The 16816-nt window shown below is 43.8% G+C and overlaps 1 protein-coding gene across 1 annotated transcript in view; it reads left to right on the top strand.

The window, feature by feature from the left end:
- WDR26 (WD repeat domain 26) overlaps nt 1-16816 on the top strand; it is a 599442-nt gene that overhangs the window by 111320 nt on the left and 471306 nt on the right. The gene's annotated exons all lie outside the window — the stretch shown is intronic.

The raw sequence follows: 16816 nt of genomic DNA, 5'->3' as shown, positions 1-16816 counted from the left end.
TAGATCCAATGGATAAAAAACTAGAGGGTTTCCTTAAGAAAATCTTTATACAACAAGGTTTTATTCTCCAGCCTCTTGCATGCATTGCCCAGTCACTGCTGCAGCGGCTTTCTGGTTCGAGTCTCTTGAAGAGGCGCTACAGGTGGAGACCCCATTGGATGATATCCTAGACAGGCTTAAAACTCTTAAGTTAGCCAATTCATTTATTTCTGATGCTGTTTTTCATTTAACAAAGCCAACGGCTAAGAATTCAGGTTTTGCCATTCAGGCGCGTAGGGCGCTATGGCTTAAATCCTGGTCAGCTGACGTTACTTCAAAGTCTAAGCTTCTTATTCGGGCCTGGATTGAAGGAGATCATTTCTGATATTACTGGAGGAAAAGGCCACACCCTTCCCCAGGATAGGTCCAACAAATCAAGGACCAAACAGACCAATTTTCGTTCCTTTAGAAACTTCAAGAGTGGCGCAGCTTCAACTTCCTTTGCTGCAAAACAAGAATAAAATTTTGCCCAGTCCAAGTCAGTCTGGAGACCTAATCAGGCTTGGAACAAGGGAAAGCAGGCCAAAAAACCTGCTGCTGCCTCTAAGACAGCATGAAGGAGTAACCCCCGATCCGGGACAGGATCTAGTTGGGGGCAGACTTTCTCTCTTCGCCCAGGCTTGGGCAAGAGACGTCCAGGATCCCTGGGCTCTGGAGATTGTTTCCCAGGGATATCTTCTGGATTTCAAAGGCTCGTCTCCAAAGGGGAGATTTCATCTCTAACAATTATCTGCAAACCAGGTAAAGAGAGAGGCATTCTTACATTGTGTTCAAGACCTTCTGGTCATGGGAGTGATCCACCCAGTTCCAAGGGAGGAACAGGGGCAGGGATTCTATTCAAATCTGTTCATAGTTCCCAAAAAAGAGGGAACTTTCAGACCAATCTTAGATCTCAAGATCCTAAACAAATTTCTCAGGGTCCCATGCTTCAAGATGGAGACTATTCGAACCATCCTACCTATGAACCAGGAGGGTCAATATATGACTACCGTGGATCTAAAGGATGCTTATCTCCACATTCCGATACAGAGATGATCATCATCGGTTTCTCAGGTTTGCCTTACTAGACAGGCATTACCAGTTTGTGGCTCCAAGCTATGGCACCAAGAATCTTTACGAAGGTTCTAGGGTCACTACTGGCGGTTCTAAGGCCATGAGGCATAGCGTTGGCTCCTTACCTAGACGACATTCTGATACAGGCGTCGACTTTTCAAATCGCCAAGTCCCATACGGACATTGTTCTGGCATTCCTGAGGTCTCATGGGTGGAAGGTGAAGAAAGAAAAGAGTTCTCTCTCCCCTCTCACAAGAGTTTCCTTCCTAGGAACTCTGATAGATTCAGTAGAAATGAAGATTTTTCTAACAGAAGTCAGGTTGTCAAAACTTCTAACTTCCTGCCGTGCTCTTTATTCCACTTCTCAGCCGTCAGTGGCTCAGTGTATGGAAGTAATCGGCTTAATGGTAACGGCAATGGACATAGTTCCGTTTGCCCGCCTACATCTCAGGCCGCTGCAACTTTGCATGCTCAGTCAGTGGAATGGGGATTACACAGATTTGTCCCCACTGCTAAATCTGGATCAGGATACCAGGGATTCTCTTCTCTGGTGGCTATCTCGGGTCCATCTGTCCAGGGGAATGAGCTTCCGCAGGCCAGAATGGACTATAGTGACGACAGATGCCAGCCTTCTGGGCTGGGGCGCAGTCTGGAACTCCCTGAATGCTCAGGGCTCCTGGTCTCAGGAGGAAGCCCTCCTTTCGATAAACATTCTGGAACTAAGAGCGATATTCAATGCTCTTCAGGCTTGGCCTCAGCTAGCGGAGGTCAGGTTCATCAGATTTCAGTCGGACAATATCACGACTGTGGCCTATATCAATATTCTAGAGATTTTCTAGAGATTTGAAAGTTGGGTTTTGTAATTTATTGTATATTTCAACATGTATTGTCTATTATAAGCATTAGATTCTTGTATAAGTTCTATCTTTGCCCTATCGTGTGTGTGTGTGTGTAATTTTTTTTTTATATATATAATATGTGTGCGTATGTATATATGTGTATGTATGTATTTGACTGTACCGTATTCGTTACTATTATGTCGGTATTAGGGCTGGGCGATATGGGGGGAAAAAATTGCAATTTAATTGCGATTTTCTTATAAATTACTAGAACACGTTAATTTTGCACACGTGACGGGTCTCTCCCTCTGAGCAGTCGGCGTTCCTGGGATGGTCCTGGGGAGGAGGGGCAGGGCATAGACTGGCAATGAAGTTTGTAGCATGACAGTGGCCCATTGAAATTTAGCACTGACACATCGGCTTTTTCATTACAGGCGGTGCTGTGGGATCATGATACTTCCTGTTCTGTCACAGTTCCTATGAGCCCCACGTCTTCACATCTGAGGGAAAATATTAACTTGTTCTAATGTTTAAAATGCACTCAGGGCCCTGGGAGGCAGCTTAGAAAATACTATTTCAAATTAAAACACAGTGCATAATAAAACTAAGTGATATATAAACAATGTATTACGTATGGTACTTGCTAACACTTCAATAAACACATGAGGTGCATTTTCTCCCCCCATACGTATACTTTATTAGCATTTTAGCCTCTCAGCTGCCTCCCAGGGACCTGAGTGCAGTTTAAACATTAGAACAAGTTAATATTTTCCCTCAGATGTGAAGACGTGGGGCTCACAGGAACTGTAGTGACAGAACAGGAAGTATCATGATCCCACAGCACCGCCTGTAATGAAAAAGCTGGTGTCCTGTCGTTGTTAAATTGTGATAGGCCACTCTCATGCTACAAACCTCCTTCCCAGTCTGTCCCGCTCCTCCTCCCCGGGACCATCCCAGGAACGCTGACTGCTCAGAGGGAGAGACCCATCACGTTTGCGCTCAGGATCTTCTCTTCAGTCGCAGCTAAGTCTGTTCACATGGGGCAAGTGATGTCACTTCTGGGCGGGGCTAAAAATCACACTCACGTTTTTTAAATCGTGGCGGTTAAACGCGGTTTAAAACCGCATATGTGGTTAATCGTGCAGCCCTAATCGGTATGTATGATTTATATATGAGATTTTAGTCTTAACAGTTTTACATGTACTATGGTATACTTTTATAAACCAGAGGACTTTGTAAATATGGTAAATACCACCTTAAAGGGACACTGAACCCAAATTTTTTCATTCGTGATTCAGATAGGGCATGCAATCTTAAGCAACTATCTAATTTATTCCTATTAATTTTTCTTCGTTCTTTTGCTATCTTTATTTGAAAAAGAAGGCATCTAAGTTTTTTTTTTTTCTTGGTTCAGACCTGGACAGCACTTTTTTTATTGGTGGATGAATTTATCCACCAATCAGCAAGGACAACCCAGGTTGTTAACCAAAATGGGCCGGCATCTAAACTTTCTTGCATTTCAAATAAAGATACCAAGAGAATAAAGAGAATTTGACCATATGAGTAAATTAGAAAGTTGCTTAAAATGTCATGCTCTATCTGAATCACAAAAGAAAACATTTGGGTTCAGTGTCCCTTTAAGAGGATCGATACAAAGTGATATGAATAATGCAATAATGCCCATTCAAGCAGTTGCCTTTTAAAAAGGCACGATATTCGATTGTAACACATTCTTGATGAAGCCCCCGGTGTGGGGGGAAACGCGTTTACTGTGTTACTATACGCTATCTGTATCATTGTGGCGTGAGATGTAGCCACTATCTATTATTAATGAGTGAGCAAAGGGCTAGATTTATCAATGGCTAGGCGAACTCTGTATGTGCTTCGCCTGTAACTGCGCCCCAGCTCGCCTTCGTAAAAGCGTTCATGTGCGCCTGAATTTATGAAAAAAATAGACATAACTTTTAGCAGGCGAGCTGGGGCGTAATAATAATTGTCCTGTAGCTTTGGCATTGTATCCCACAAGTAAAGGATGAGTAAAGTGGCAAAGACAGCACACAGCAGAGCTGTCCATATAGCTCCCCCTCTAGCTCCACCCCCCAGTCATTCTCTTTGCCGGCTCTAAGCAATAGGGTCCCTTTCGGAAGGGTAAAGTGAATGTGGTGTTAGATTTGTAGTTTTTGTTCTACAAGCAAAAGTTTGTTATTTTAAATGGTACCGGTGTGTACTATTTTTCTCTCCAGCAGAAAAGAGATGAAGATTTCTGCAGAGAGGAAGAGGATTTTACCATGTTGTAACTAAAATCCACTGCTGTTCCCACACAGGACTGAGGAGTACAAGAAAACTTCAGTTGGGGGGAACGGTTTGCAGGTTAGGCTGCAATAAGGTATGTTCAGTCATTTATTTCTAGACAAGACTGTGATAATGCTAGAAAAGGACTGATAAGATCCCCATGAGGGAAGGGTAAGCTTTATTCAGAGACTAAGTATGGAATTACAAGCTTACATAACAGGGCTAATTTAGGCTGGTTGACACTTTTTTATGGCAACGGTTTTTACTTATAAATATCGTTTTTTGAGACACTTTGAAGGTCCCTTTGGGTTTCTTTCAGGGGTTGTTACCCACATGGCTAATATTATAACTCTTAGGAGTGTTTCTTTAGGCCTCACAGCACCGGAGTAAGGTGGGAGGGGCCTAATTTCGCGCCTCAGATGCGCAGTTAGATGGACTAGATCTTCAGGCTTTGTTCACATGGAGGCTCCTGCTACAGTTTGAGGACACTTAAGAAGCATTTTCCCCATAAATCTGACTCCTAAGGGAAGGTAGGGCCACAGCAGAGCTGTGGCAAGGTGCTAAAGTTGTTTTAACCGGTCTGTTAGCTTACTATTGATCCGGTTTGGGCATTAAGGGGTTAATCGATTTTTTTTTTTTTTTTGCTAGTTGTGCAATCTTACCAATGCTTTAGGTACATACTGTGAAAATTTCAGAAAGTTTGGTGTATTTTTCAATGTTTTGGAAAATTGTGTGCCTTTTTTTATTTCTTAAAGGCACAGTAACGTTTTTTTTTTGCAAAGGTGTGTTTTTGCTTGAGTAATGTGATTTCTAAGCCTGTTTGTCTTACTACTAGTCTGTTAAACATGTCTGACACCAAGGAAAATCCTTGTTCAATGTGTTTAGAAGCCATGGTGGAACCCCCTCTCAAAATGTGTCCCACTTGTACTGATATGTCTATACACTTTAAAGACAAAGAACAAACAAAATAATTTTCGTTCCTTTCGAAATTTCAGGAGCGGTCTCGCTTCATCCTCCCCTGCTGCAAAGCAAGAGGCTAACACTTCACAACCCAGGGCAGCCTGGAAACCTTACCAGGGCTGGAACAAGGGTAAACAGGCCAAGAAGCCTGCAGCTGCCTCCAAGACAGCATGAAGGGGTAGCCCCCGATCCGGGACCGAATCTAGTGGGGGGCAGACTCTCTCTCTTCGCTCAGGCCTGGGCAAGAGACGTACACGATCCTTGGGCCTTAGAGATTGTAGCCCAGGGATATCTTCTAGAATTCAAGGAATCCCCTCCAAGGGGAAGGTTCCACATTTCTCATCTTTTTACAGACCAGACAAAGAAAGAGGCGTTCTTATGCTGCGTAGAAGACCTACATACAATGGGAGTGATCCACCCAGTTCCAATTGTGAAAAAAGGGCTGGGTTTTTACTCAAACCTGTTTGTGGTTCCCAAAAAAGAAGGAACTTTCAGACCAATCCTGGATCTCAAAATTCTAAACAAGTTCCTCAGAGTCCCATCATTCAAGATGGAGACCATTCGGACAATCTTACCAATGATCCAGGAGGGTCAATATATGACTACCGTGGATCTAAAGGATGCGTATCTGCACATTCCTATCCACAAAGATCATCACCAGTTTCTCAGGTTCGCCTTTCTGGACAAGCATTATCAGTTCGTGGCTCTTCCTTTCGGGTTGGCCTCTGCTCCCAGAATTTTCACAAAGGTGCTAGGGTCCCTTCTGGCGGTTCTAAGACTGCGGGGCATAGCAGTGGCGCCTTACCTAGACGACATCTTAATTCAGGCGTCGACTTTCCAAAGAGCCAAGTCTCACACGGAAATTGTATTGGGCTTTCTGAGGTCTCACGGGTGGAAGGTGAACATTAAAAAGAGTTCTCTCTCCCCCCTCACAAGAGTTCCATTCCTAGGAACCCTAATAGACTCGGTAGAAATGAGAATATTTCTGACGGAGGTCAGAAAGTTAAAACTCTTAATTACTTGCCGAGCTCTTCATTCCATTCCTCAACCGTCTGTAGCTCAGTGCATGGAGACAATCTGACTAATGGTAGCAGCAATGGACATAGTCCCTTTTGCACGGATACACCTCAGACCACTGCAACTATGCATGCTCAAACAGTGGAATGGGGATTATGCAGATTTGTCTCCTCAAATACAGTTGGACCAGGGGACCAGAGATTCTCTTCTCTGGTGGTTGTCTCAGGATCACCTGTCTCAGGGAATGTGTTTCCGCAGACCAGAGTGGATCATCGTAACGACCGACGCCAGTCTGTTGGGCTGGGGTGCTGTCTGGGACTCCCTGAAAGCTCAGGGCTTATGGTCTCGGGAAAAAGCTCTTCTCCCGATAAACATTCTGGAACTGAGGGCGATATTCAACGCTCTTCAGGCATGGCCTCAGCTAGCTGCGGCCAAATTCTTCAGATTTCAGTCGGACAACATCACAACTGTAGCTTACATCAACCATCAAGGGGGAACAAGGAGTCCCCTAGCAATGATGGAAGTAACCAAAATAATCAGGTGGGCGGAGGATCACTCTTGCCACCTCTCAGCAATTCACATCCCAGGAGTAGACAACTGGGAAGCGGATTTTCTAAGTCGTCAGACTTTTCATCCGGGGGAGTGGGAACTCCACCCGGAGGTATTTGCCCAGCTGACTCAGCTATGGGGCACCCCAGAAATGGATCTGATGGCGTCCCGTCAGAATGCCAAGCTTCCTCCTTTACGGGTCCAGGTCCCGGGATCCCCAGGCGGTGTTGATAGATGCTCTAGCAGCACCTTGGTCCTTCAATCTGGCCTATGTGTTTCCAGCGTTTCCTCTCCTTCCTCGTCTGGTTGCAAGAATCAAGCAGGGGAGGGCGTCGGTGATTCTAATAGCACCTGCGTGGCCACGCAGGACTTGGTATGCAGACCTAGTGGACATGTCATCCGTTCCACCATGGACTCTGCCAATGAGGCAGGACCTTCTACTTCAAGGTCCTTTCAAACATCCAAATCTAATTTCTCTGCGTCTGACTGCTTGGAGATTGAACGCCTAATTCTATCTAAGCGTGGTTTCTCTGAGTCGGTTATTGATACCCTGATTCAGGCTAGAAAGCCTGTCACCAGGAAAATCTACCATAAGATTTGACGAAAATATCTTTGTTGGTGCGAATCCAAGGGTTACTCATGGAGTAAGATTAGGATTCCCAGGATATTGTCCTTTCTCCAAGAAGGATTGGAGAAAGGATTATCAGCTAGTTCCTTAAAAGGACAGATATCTGCTTTGTCTATTCTTTTACACAAATGTCTGGCAGAGGTACCAGACGTTCAAGCGTTTAGTCAGGCTTTAGTCAGAATCAAGCCTGTTTATAGACCTGTGGCTCCGCCATGGAGTCTGAATTTAGTTCTTTCAGTTCTGCAAGGGGTTCCGTTTGAACCTTTACATTCCATAGATATTAAACTTTTATCTTGGAAAGTTTTGTTTTTGGTAGCTATCTCTTCTGCTCGAAGAGTTTCAGAGTTATCTGCTTTGCAGTGTGACTCACCTTACTTGGTGTTCCACGCAGATAAGGTAGTTTTGCGTACCAAACCCGGTTTTCTTCCTAAAGTTGTGTCTAATAAGAATATTAACCAGGAAATTGTTGTTCCTTCTCTGTGTCCTAATCCTTCTTCGAAGAAGGAACGTCTGTTACACAATCTTGATGTGGTTCGTGCTTTAAAGTTCTATTTACAAGCAACTAAGGATTTCAGACAAACAACTTCATTGTTTGTCATCTATTCTGGTAAGAGGAGAGGTCAGAAGGCAACTGCTACCTCTCTTTCCTTTTGGCTGAAAAGCATCATCCGTCTGGCCTATGAGACTGCTGGCCAGCAGCCTACTGAAACAATTACTGCTCATTCTACCAGGCTATGAGGCTTCTGTTGAACAGATTTGTAAGGCAGCGACTTGGTCTTCACTCAATACTTTTTCCAAATTTTACAAATTCGATACTTTTGCTTATTCTGAGCTATTTTTGGGAGAGAGGTTTTGCAAGCAGTGGTGCCTTCTGTTTAAGGTACCTGTCTTGTTCCCTCCCTTCATCCGTGTCCTAAAGCTTAGGTATTGGTATCCCACAAGTAAAGGATGAATCCGTGGACTGGATACACCTTACAAGAGAAAACAGAATTTATGCTTACCTGATAAATTACTTTCTCTTGTGGTGTATCCAGTCCACGGCCCGCCCTGGCTATTAGTCAGGTAGATTTTTAGTTTAAACTACAGTCACCACTGCACCCTATGGTTTCTCCTTTTTCTTCCTAACCTTTGGTCGAATGACTGGGGGGTGGAGCTAGAGGGGGAGCTATATGGACAGCTCTGCTGTGTGCTCTCTTTGCCACTTCCTGTTAGGAAGGAGAATATCCCACAAGTAAAGGATGAATCCGTGGACTGGATACACCACAAGAGAAAGTAATTTATCAGGTAAGCATAAATTCTTTTTCTTCTATGGTAAGACGAGTCCACGGCCCGCCCTGTCATTTTAGGACAGATTATATTTTTTTTATTTAAACTCGGTCACCTCTGCACCTTGTAGTTCCTCCTTTTTCTTCCTGTACCTTCGGTCGAATGACTGGGGGGTGAAGCTAAGGGAGGAGCTATATAGACAGCTCTGCTGTGGTGCTCTTTGCCACTTCCTGTAGGGAAGGATAATATCCCAGAAGTAAAGGATGAATCCGTGGACTTGTCTTACCATAGAAGAAATCAATTTATCAGGTAAGCATAAATTTAGTTTTTCCTGCCTAATTTTCTGAAATTAAAATTTAACTCTTTTTGCTTGTGGTGCAACATCAGATGGCACATTAGGCTCTAAAAACAACAAAATTGTTCTTTTTGATTATCGTTTTAACGACTTTGCAAAAACAGTGTACACTTTTTATCCTTAAAGGCGCAGTAACCGTTTTTGTGCTGAATTGTTTTTCATATATAATAAAGATTGGGAAAGACTTGTGCTGTTATTACTAGTCTGTACAACATGTCTGACATGGGAAGTCCGTGTTCTGTGTGTTTAGAAGCCATGGTGGCACCCCCTCTTACATTGTGCCCTTCTTGTACTGAAAGGGCCTTAAACTGTAAGGATCACATTTTAAATAAAGAAAGTGGGCCTCAGGCGAATTCTCAGTCTGCAGAGGATCAGGATATGCCATTTAATTCTCCCCAAGTGTCACAACCTTTAACGCCCACGCAAGCGACGCCAAGTACTTCTAGTGCGTCTACTTCTTTTACTTTGCAAGATATGGCCGCAGTCATGTCTACTACCCTTACAGAGGTATTGTCTAAACTGCCAGGTTTGCAGGGTAAATGCCATAGGTCAGATATTAATGTAAATACTGAACCCTCTGACGCCTTAGTGGCTATTTCCGATGTAAAATCCCAATGCTCTGATTTGGGGGTTAGGGATTTCATGTCTGAGGGAGAACTTTCAGAGTCAGGAAATTTAGTACCTGAGACAGATTCAGACTTCGTGTCCTTTAAATTTAAATTAGAACACCTCCGCTTATTGCTCAGGGAGGTTCTGGCAACTTTGGATGATTGTGACCCGATCACGATTCCTCCACAAAAATTGTGTAAAATGGACAAATATTTGGAAGTACCTACTTACACGCATGTTTTTCAGGTTCCTAAGAGAATTTTGGAAATTAAGAAGGAATGGGTTAGACCAGGTATACCATTTTTCTCCCCTCCTAATTTTAAGAAAATGTTTCCCATATCTGACTCCATGTGGGATTTTTGGCAATTAATTCCCAAGGTGGTGGGAGCTATTTCTATTTTAGCTAAATGTACAACTATACCCATTGAGGACAGTTGTGCGTTTAAAGACCCTATGGATAAAAAATTGGAGGGACTTCTAAAGAAAATTTTTGTTCACCAGGGTTTTCTATTACAGCCTATAGCTTGCATGGTTCCAGTAACTACTGCAGCTGCCTTTTGGTTTGACGCCCTGGAAGAGTCTCTGAAGGTTGAGACACCTTTAGAGGACTTCTTAGACAGAATTAAGGCTCTTAAACTAGCAAATTCTTTTATGACTGATGCTGCTTTTCCACTTGCTAAATTAGCAGCGAAAAATGCAGGCTTTGCCATTGTAGCGCGTAGAGCGTTATGGCTAAAATCATGGTTGGGTGACGTATCGTCTAAATCGAAGCTTTTGACTATTCCCTTCAAGGGTAAGACCCTATTCGGGCCTGAACTGAAGGAAATAATCTGACATTACTGGAGGTAAGGGTCACACCCTACCTCAGGACAAGCCCCTCAAGATGAGGAGTAAACAGAATAATTTTCTTTCCTTTCGAAATTTTAAAAGAATATCCTCTGCTTCCTCTTCCTCCACTAAGCAGGAAGGGAACTTTGCGCAGTCCAAGGCGGTCTGGAGACCTAACCAGGCCTAGAATAAAGGTAAACAAGTCAAAAAGCCTGCTGCTGCTACCAAGACAGCATGAAAGGGCAGCCCCTGATCCGGGACCGGATCTAGTAGGGGGCAGACTATCTTTCTTTGCTCAGGCTTGGGCAAGGGATGTACAGGATCCCTGGGCATTGGAAATTGTGACCCAGGGATATCAGTTGGAATTCAAGGACTCCCCCCCGCCCCCTCAGGGGAAGATTTCATCTTTCACGATTGTCTGTCTGTAGACCAGACAAAAAGAGAGGCGTTCTTACGCTGTGTAAAAGACCTCTACACCATGGGTGTAATTTGCCCAGTTCCAGATCAGGAACAAGGGCATGGGTTCTATTCAAACCTATTCGTGGTTCCCAAAAAAAGAGGGAACCTTCAGACCGATTTTTAGATCTCAAGTGTCTAAACAAGTTTCTCAGAGTGACATCGTTCAAGATGGAGACCATTCGTACAATTCTGCCTATTATCCAGGAGGGTCAATACATGACCACGGTGGACCTGAAGGATGTGTGTCTTCACATCCCTATCCACAAGGACCATCATCAGTTCCTGCGATTTGTATTTCAGGACAGACAACAGTTTGTGGCCCTTCTCTTTAGGGCTGTCAAAAATAATCGTCACACCGATGCATCACGATGCAGCAGTGAACGATTCTGCATCGATGCAGTGAAGGATCTTAATCGATTCCGGGTCAGTGACGTCATGGGCAGGGGATTCGGTATGTGAGGAAATGAGTCTTGTACTGTCAGTTTCCTGTTTTACTCATTGCTCCGTTTTTAAACTTCACTGTTATGGAGCCACAATATAAGCCTTTCCAAGCCGCCTCCTCCCCTGTATGTCAGTTTGTTTATTTTTTTATTGGTTTGCCCTCCCTTCACTGACTGCTGCTTTATTTAATGCTAGGTCCGAACTGGGAGAGATGTGTTTGAGCTGGCCCTAAGACTCACCTCCATTGGCGCCGGAGCCCTTGTGGTCACAGGTCTTAAACTAATTAGAAATCAGTGATACTAAATGGTTTGAACAACCCTCACCCAAGGCTGGAAGCTGTAATCACAGGACCACAGTACAATAAATACCCTGTTCTACATTGTCCTGCCCTTGTATACATTTCATTTTATCACTGCTTACAGTATTGCTGACATGTAATCAGACAGAGAATACAATTGTAAAAAAAAATCCCAGTTTACTGCTTTCATCAAATTTACCTCTGTCTCGATTGAAACTTACATCCTTTCTATGAGAAAACATATGTAGACTCAGGGGCAATCACTGTTCTACGTAGTGCAATATTGTGCACGTCAGAGAGAGGCTCTCGGTAGCCAGTGTCACAGGAATTCATATAATCCCTCTGAATTAGCTGCTGATAACGTAGAACAGCGATAGGCACTGACTGCTAGTACTACCAATACCAACAGTATTAAATAAAGCAGCAGTCAGTGAAGGGAGGGCAAACTCACAGTACTTGCAATAAAAAAATAAACAAACTGACATACAGGGGAGGAGGCGGCTTGGAAAGGCTTATATTATATAAAGACAGGTGACCTAGAACAGGCAACTCCCAGATAGGCACCATTAACCCCATACATGCCAGGCGAGTCTGACAGGGAACTCCTGTGATTCAGGGAAGTCCTGTGATTCAGGACTTGCTGTGCACACTGCGCAGATATCTGACCCAGAGAGCATTACCAATAGACCTCCTCTCACACACAAATGTTCCGGTCAGGAATTTTTATGACACCTATCCTAAAAAGCCGACAGCAGCCTCATGTAAACAGTGAATCTTTTCTTGTATTATCGATTCACTGTTTACTGTTGCGGTCTCTGCTGCATGTTTCCTCTCTGTCAGAACCCTAGCCCAAACGAGCATTTGAGGGTTGCTGTAAAACTTTTGACTTACTGTATCTAATAGCAACCCTCAAATGCTCGTTTGGGCTAGGGTTCTGACAGAGAGGAAACATGCAGCAGAGACCGCAACAGTAAACAGTGAATCTATAATACAAGAAAAAATTCACTGTTTACATGAGGCTGCTGTCGGCTCTTTAGGATAGGTGTCATAAAAATTCCTGACCGGAACATTTGTGTGCGAGAGGAGGTCTATTGGTAATGCTCTCTGGGTCAGGTTTCAGATGTCTGCATGTACTCTGTGAGAAAGTTTGAGTGAGTACACTGCTGCTGGTTATATTTTCCTTTGTAAAATAAATCTACAGATACATTTCTGTGCATATTGTAGTATTATGTTTATAAGTGCTCTTCCATCTTACACAGTTGTTTAACAGATTATTATATATATATATACATACACACACACAAAATGTGTAAAATATGGAATAGAACAAGATCATGAAAATCATGGGCAGTGATCGTGATGCATCGCAGAATCTAATCGTATCGAATCGTTACAATGATAATCAAATCGTGAGACAAGTGAAGATGCGCAGCTCTACTTCCCTTCGGGTTGGCCACGGCTCCCAGGATCTTCAAAGGTTCTAGGGTCTCTTCTAGCGGTTCTCAGGCCGCGAGGCATAGCGGTGGCGCCTTATCTGGACGATATCTTGATCCAGGCGTCAACTTATCTGTCCAAATCTCACAGACATCGTGCTGTCATTTCTGAGAACTCACGGTTGGAAAGTGAATGTAGGGAAAAGTTCACTAGTTCCACAGACAAGAGTTCCATTCCTGGGAACTCTGATAGACTCGGCGAACATGAAAATATTTCTGACAGAAGTCGGGAAATCAAAGATTCTTATTACTTGTAGGGCTCTGCAGTCCATTCATCGGCCATCAGTGGCTCAGTATATGGAAGTCATCGGACTCATGGTAGCGGCAATGGATATCAAACAGTTTGCTCGCTTTCATCTCAGACCACTACAACTGTGCATGCTCAGTCAGTGGAATGGGGATTATGCAAATTTATCTCCTCAGATAAATCTGGACCAAGAGACCAGAGGCTCTCTTCGGTGGTGGTTGTCGCAGGACAATCTGTCCCAAGGGATGTGCTTCCGCAGGCCATCTTGGGTAATAGTAACGACGGACGCCAGTCTTCTGGGCTGGGGTACAGTCTGGAATTCCCTGAAGGCTCAGGGTGTGTGGACTCAGGCGGAGTCTCGATTACCAATCAATATTCTAGAACTGAGAGCGATATTCAACGTGCTGCTAGCGTGGCCTCAGTTGGCCTCGGCCAAATTCATAAGATTCCAGTCGGACAACATCACGACTGTGGCGTATATCAATCAGGGGGGAACAAGGAGTTCACTAGCGATGATAGAAGTATCAAAGATAATTCGATGGGCGGAGGCTCACTCTTGCCATCTGTCTGCGATCTGTATCCCAGGAGTAGAAAACTGGGAAGCGGATTTTCTAAGTCGTCAGACTTTTCATCCGGGGGAGTGGGAACTCCACCTGGAGGTGTTTTGCAACTTTGACTTATCAATGGGGCACACCGGAATTGGATCTGATGGCATCTCGACAGAATGCCAGACTTCCACGTTACAGGTCACAGGAGTGGAGAACTGGGAAGCGGATTTTCTAAGTCGTCAGACTTTTCATCCGGGGGGAGTGGGAACTCCATCCGAAGGGGTTTTCACAATTGATTCGGCAATGGGGCACACCAGAATTTGATCTGATGGCGTCTCGTCAGAACGCCAAACTTCATCGTTATGGGTCCAGGTCACGGGATCCCCAGGCTATACTGATAGATGCTCTAGCAGTACCTTGGTCGTTCAACCTGGCTTATGTGTTTCCACCTTTTCCTCTCCTTCCTCGGGTGATTGCCAGAATCAAACAGGAGAGGGCTTCAGTAATTCTAATAGCTCCTGAGTGGCCACGCAGGACCTGGTATGCAGAGCTAATGGACATGTCGTCTCTGCCACCATGGAAACTTCCATTGAGAAAGGACCTTCTCATTCAAGGTCCTTTCCAACATCCAAATCTCACTTCTCTGCAACTGACTGCTTGTAGATTGAACGCTTGATTTTAGCTAAGCAGGGTTTCTCTGATTCAGGCTCGCAAGCCGGTCACTAGAAAAATTTACCATAAGATATGGCGTAAATATCTTTATTGGTGTGAATCCAAGGGTTACTCATGGAGTAAGGTTAGGATTCCTAGAGACAAATTTCTGCTTTGTCAATTTTGCTTCACAAGCATCTGGCAGATGTCCCAGATGTTCAGGCATTTTGTCAGGCTTTAATCAGAATCAAGCCTGTGTTCAAAACAATTGCTCCGCCATGGAGCTTGAATTTAGTTCTTAATGTTCTTCAAGGGGTTCCGTTTGAACCCATGCATTCCATAGATATTAAACTGTTATCTTGGAAAGTTTTGTTTTTAGTAGCTATTTCTTCGGCTCGAAGAGTTTCTGAGCTTTCTGCGTTGCAATGTGATTCCCCTTATCTTATATTCCATTCTGATAAGGTGGTTTTGCGTACTAAACCTGGATTCCTTCCTAAGGTTGTTTCAAATAAGAATATTAATCAGGAAATTGTGGTTCCTTCCTTGTGTCCAAATCCTTCCTCTAAGAAGGAACGTTTGTTGCATAATTTGGATGTGGTTCGCTATTTAAAATTCTATTTGCAAGCCACCAAGGATTTCCGTCAGACATCTTCCCTATTTGTTTATTCTGGGAAGCGTAGAGGTCAAAAGCTACGGCTACCTCTCTCTTTTTGGCTGAGAAGCATCATCCGCCTGGCATTTGAGACTGCTGGACAGCAGCCCCCTGAAAGGATTACCACTCATTCCTAGAGCTGTGGCTTCCACTTGGGCTTTTAAGAACGAGGCTTCTGTTGAACAGACTTGTAAGACTTGGTCCTCCCTTCATACTTTTTCCAAATTTTCCAAATTTGATACTTTTGCTTCTTCTGAGGCTATTTTTGGGAGAAAGGTGCTTCAAGCAGTGGTGCCTTCCGTTTAGGTCCCTGTCTTGTCCTTCCCTTTCATCCGTGTCCTAAAGCTTTGGTATTGGTATCCCACAAGTAAAGAATGAAATCCGTGGACTCAGTATATTGTAAAAGAAATTAATTTATCAGGTAAGCATAAATTTCCTTTTCTTTTACAAGATATACAGAGTCCATGGCCCGCCCTGTCATTTTGAGACAGGATTTATTTTTTCTTTAAACTTCAGTCACCTCTGCACCTTTTTGGTTCTTTCCCTTTCTCTTCCTATACCTTTGGTCGAATGACTGGGGGGAGGAGTTAGGGGAGGGGCTATATAGCAGCTCTGCTGTGGTGCTCTTTGCCACTTCCTGTTAGCAGGAGGAATATATCCCACAAGTAAAGGATGAAATACGTGGATTCGGTATATCGTAAAAGAAATTAATTTATCAGGTAAGCATAAATTTCCTTTTCTTTTACAAGATATACAGAGTCCATGGCCCGCCCTGTCATTTTGAGACAGGATTTATTTTTTCTTTAAACTTCAGTCATCTCTGCACCTTTTTGGTTCTTTCCCTTTCTCTTCCTATACCTTCGGTCGAATGACTGGGGGGAGGAGTTAGGGGAGGGGCTATATAGCAGCTCTGCTGTGGTGCTCTTTGCCACTTCCTGTTAGCAGGAGGAATATATCCCACAAGTAAAGGATGAAATACGTGGATTCGGTATATCGTAAAAGAAATTAATTTATCAGGTAAGCATAAATTTCCTTTTTGTGGTGTATTTAGGGAAGCGCAATGGGCAGAAAGCCTCTTCAACTTTGTCCTTTTGGTTAAGGAGCTTGATTCTCTTGGCCTATGAGACAGCGCGACATGAGCCTCCTCAGAGGATCACGGCTCATTCAACTAGAGCTGTGGCTGCTTCTTAGGCCTTTAAGAATGAGGCCTCTATGGAGCAAATTTGTAAGGCTTTGTTTTTGCTTCTGTGGAAGCTGTTTTTGGGAGAGGTTTTGCAGGCTGTGGTGACCTCAGATTAGGGTCTGCCTTTCCCTCCCTGTTTCATTCAGTGTCCTCTAGAGCTTGGGTATATGTTCCCAACAGTAATGAATAAAGCCGTACTCTCTCCTCCTCTTTAGATGGAAAACATAAATTATGCTTACCTGATAATTACATTTCCATCGAGGGGAGGCTTTTGTTGCTCATATAGACTTCCACTTCACAATAATAGCACTTACAGTTGGCTGGGGCAGATTTTATAATTTCATGAACTGACCTGACAATCGTTTAGGAGTTCTTCTGTATGGCCATTTGTGCTGCCAATGTTTGTCCA

This window comes from Bombina bombina, chromosome 4 (genome assembly GCF_027579735.1).
Source record: "Bombina bombina isolate aBomBom1 chromosome 4, aBomBom1.pri, whole genome shotgun sequence".
NCBI lineage: Eukaryota > Metazoa > Chordata > Amphibia > Anura > Bombinatoridae > Bombina > Bombina bombina.
This window is presented reverse-complemented; position numbering and strand designations above follow the sequence as displayed.